This window comes from Branchiostoma belcheri, unplaced genomic scaffold (genome assembly GCF_001625305.1).
Source record: "Branchiostoma belcheri isolate BF01 breed outbred unplaced genomic scaffold, Haploidv18h27 scaffold138, whole genome shotgun sequence".
Classification (NCBI taxonomy): Eukaryota; Metazoa; Chordata; class Leptocardii; order Amphioxiformes; family Branchiostomatidae; genus Branchiostoma; species Branchiostoma belcheri.
In genome coordinates, this window is record NW_017802802.1 from 113497 (window position 1) to 117553 (window position 4057).

The 4057-nt window shown below is 44.0% G+C and overlaps 1 protein-coding gene across 1 annotated transcript in view; it reads left to right on the forward strand.

Annotated features, from left to right (window-relative positions):
• The first annotated feature begins 2389 nt into the window (after positions 1–2389).
• The window catches only part of LOC109464434 (galactosylceramide sulfotransferase-like), a 30114-nt gene continuing 28446 nt past the window's right edge, over positions 2390–4057 (forward strand). The window contains exon 1 of the mRNA XM_019761418.1: positions 2390–2520. The gene's annotated coding sequence lies outside the window, so the exon portion shown is untranslated. The remainder of the gene's footprint in view (positions 2521–4057) is intronic.

Below are 4057 nucleotides of genomic sequence, written 5' to 3' on the forward strand. Positions count from 1 at the left end.
TTGCTGGAATGCTCCTTTTTGTGCCAGTCTAGTGTTGTGCGAATGTGCCGAATTAATTGTTTTTAGTCTATTGAAAATACATCTAGGCTGTTTCTCTCTCACTAATTTATGGAATGTGTTGATTGTTCCGGTAAACAATCTCTCTTTGACTGAAGGCCAGTTTAACTGGGTGTGTAAGATATCTAAGTCGGCATCCCAACGTGCACCTGTTGCTAGCCTAGCCGCTCGATTCTGCACAACTTGTAGTTTGTCTATTTGAGTTTGTGGCGATGATGACATAAGGGCACAGCAATAGTCAAGGTGCGATAGAACCAGGGTCTGTAGTACAGTTTTTAACATGTTGGGGGTCAAGTTATCCTTATGTTTCCTAACTGACGCAAGTGCGCCTGCCATTTTCAACTTTGTATTGTTGACCTGCAGTACCCATGAAAGCTGCTGGTCTACTGTAACACCTAGTAATTTTGCATCTTCGACCTGTGTAATGCTTATGCCATCAACGGAAAGTTGCAGTTTTGGTTCCCTTTTAAGTTTCTGTTGTGTACCCATGACGATTGATTTTGTTTTACCTATGTTCAGAACTAGCTTGTTTGTTCTCACCCAATCCCATATCCGTGACAAGTCTGCCTGCAACTTATCTTGTAATCCTGTTTCACCTTGTTTGACCTTCTCTTTCTCATAGATGCTGAGTGCTAAGCAGAGAAAGCAGTATGTACCATTTTGAAAGTCTTTGGGGTTTGAACCCGACCGGGGTTTGAACCTCCCGGTTACAAAGCGAGCACTCTACACGATTGAGCTATTGCACGAGTCAATTTAACATAATTTTTCGTAATTTCACAACATTAAATTTTAAAGTGCCAGGTATATTTTCTAATGAAATATACTACTAAAATAATATATGGATGTGAAACTAAGAAAACTATGTTGAACCAAGTTTTGAACCTCCTTGGTTATACACTCGGCCAAGTTCTTTTTTTCTGAGCGCGCTACCCAGAAGTTTGGCGGAGACTGTCGATGTCCGCCGCCGGTGCCAAACTCAACATTCCTGCGGCCTGACACCGGACTCGTGTGGGCGGGTTACTGACGAAACCTCGGCTTCAAGAAGACGGCAAAAAAGAAAAGTAAATAAACGAAACACCAGTTATCGTCTTGTTTATGCACATGCAGCCGCTTGTTGGAAGACCGAGTGAAGTCTCGATCAGACCCCTTGGGACGTGCAACTCCACCAATCAACGGGGGATGACTTAATTAGTCTCTCCTATACTCCGTGGGTTGTTGGGAAAAGGTTATATCTAGCCGGTCATAGAATTCCATGGGTTACGTTATTTCTTAACCTGAATTCGACTTCATTATTAGACGTTATCGAAAAAATCTCTCGTACGATTGCCCAAAAATTATAACTATCCAAAGTCTAGTTTTGCCAGACACTCCGTGAATACAGAATAGCATTCCAAAGAAGTTGTTTCCAAACCAAGAACAACATAATTTACCGTTAAAGTTGTCCGGATCCCCCATGCAGACCCTCCTCATAGAGACTAGAAACGTCTAGCTAGAGAGAATGGCTGCTATAGTTATACGTGTACGTTAGTAATACAGAAATATGAAACTCCGTGGTCGGCTAATTGTACTGGCAAATTATTCACCCCATTTGGCTAATGATTATTTTCTTGAAAATTACTAAAATCATTATACAGGATAAATTTTAAGAACCGAAAGGTAGTGGTAGTGGATGCTACTTGAAACGTCTGACAGTTTTCAAAAGCTATCCAGTAGTTTAAGTAACAGTTTTCTTATGTATCTCATTACGCGGATGTCTAACCTTCATCGACGTACTAAAAGTATTACTTTTTCCAGCAGTGCTGTAGAGATCTGTCTGACATGTTGAAGTTACCGGTGTGTGTGTGTGACTGCTCCGCTCCATCTGGGGTTGTTTATATTTATATAGCAGCAGCCTGGATGTTGGACGGAGGATATAAGGCTGTGAATAGTGGACTACATTGCTCACATCCGCGCACATTGATTGCTGAATCTGTTTCAATAAAACACCAATACTAGAAATAATTTTTTTCGGAAAATATATAGGTCAGGTCAACGATCACACTAGTGCTGTTAGATTTTACACACACGCACGCACGCACGCACACAACAAACAGACAAACAAACAGACAAACAAACACGTATGTTCAAAATGTAGACCTGTTTTTTCCATCTCTGTTTGACATGCATGTTCCTATGGATGGCATCCCTCACACCAAATTCCTGTGGCCACGGCAGCGGGGTATGTTAGCACAGACCACACCACTGACGTGTTCGCGAAACAACGTGAGACAAGACCTGTCTGCCGCGAAACCTCGCCGACATTCCTTCTGCTCCGTACGTTTCCAGCCCCAGCCCCGCAGTCGTGCTGTGTGTTACACGCCCTGCAAGGCCGGACAAACGGCCGACTCTCACGGCACAGGTCCCGCCGGATCAACAACATGTCGTCCGGCTGCAGGAAGAGGCGAAAGGGGCCATTTACATGACGTAAGTACGTTTGGATCTGAACGTTTTGCTATACGATTTACAGCGTGGCTCTACTACAGACTGCAGTGGAGAATGTGTTACTACTACTGAGTCTGTGTGCGTGCTGTAGCGTGGTGCTGCTACTCTCTGTGCAGAAATGGACAGTTCAGGCTGTCTGACCGTCCTGTGGCAGACGAGGCTGTTAAACAACGTTGCGATTTCCTATCCTAGGCCTATCCTATCCTGAGATAAGATAGAATGTTAATGCCATGCTTGAGGAGTAGGGTGTGGGAGGGGTTTGGTTGAGGTGCCCAGAATTAAGGGCGACAAATGACTGATTTTTAATCTCTTTCACAAGGATCTGCACGGGGGATGACTTGATTAGTCCCTCCTAGGTTCTTTGAGTAGATGGAAAAATATTAGAAATTAGCGAAAGAAGTTAGCCAGCCACAGAATTCCATGGGTTACGTTATTTCGTATCCTTAATTCATCGTTTAAGCGTTATTGAAACATTAGTCGTATGGCTTAGCCGAACGCCAGATTGTCGCAGACTAGTTTTGCCAGACACTCCATGAATACAAAATAACATTCCAAAGAAGTTGTTTCCAAACCAAGAAACACATGATTTGCCGTTAAAGTTTCCCCGATCCCCCATGCAGACCCTCCTGATACTAGATGAGACTAGAAAAGTCGCCCCATTTGGCTTATTACTATTTTCAATGAAAATTAATAAAATTATTGCACAAGAAAACTAAAGCAACGGGGTTTAAAGGTAAATCAAGGAGGGCTGACAACGCTTACACATGGTAAATTCAGGCAGGCAGGCCGGCAAGGCTATAACGGCCCTGTAGGAAAAGCAAAGATTTCGGATTGGACAAATCCGCACTTGATTTTAGGAACAACGCCCTGCCTTTCTCATAATATCTAATGGAATAACCCTGGAGTCGTTCACGATGAGAGCGATTACCTTCTGATTCACCGTGAGTTTTTTTTTATCGGGCTGAGTTATAGATAATGCCGTATGTCTATGTCGTGCATGGGAGACGTTAGCAGATGTTAGAACGGTATCGTAGCGGGAAAAACATTACAGGTGAATCGTGCAATGTATGCCACGGGACTTCCTGAAACCTTACGATGGTGGCTGAGTTCCCTCGGCGTGTGGCCGCGCCTGCTCGCCGTTTGTGTACACTGGCGTTAACCGGGTCAGCTCTCTGCTGAGGACAGATAGACGTCAGGCACATAGGCGTCCTCTCAACCAGACACTTCCGGGTGCTGGAAAACTCTTCTTCCCTCGAACTATAGCCGCGATGCTTTACCAATACCTGCTAGTGCAATACGCTACGGTTCGCCCTAATTATAGCCCGGCACATTAGGTCACCCCTACTCTTTTTGATAGGTGTGCACGTGTACATGTTTGACGCCTGATGACGAGGCTTTATAAGTCGCCGACATCCAAAGTGAAAGATGCAATATCTCACGACATGTCTAAAGACTGAAAGAGTACTGGTAGTCGAGATTGGTTAAAATGAAATCCATAGACCATCTCTGGTCAGCTAAC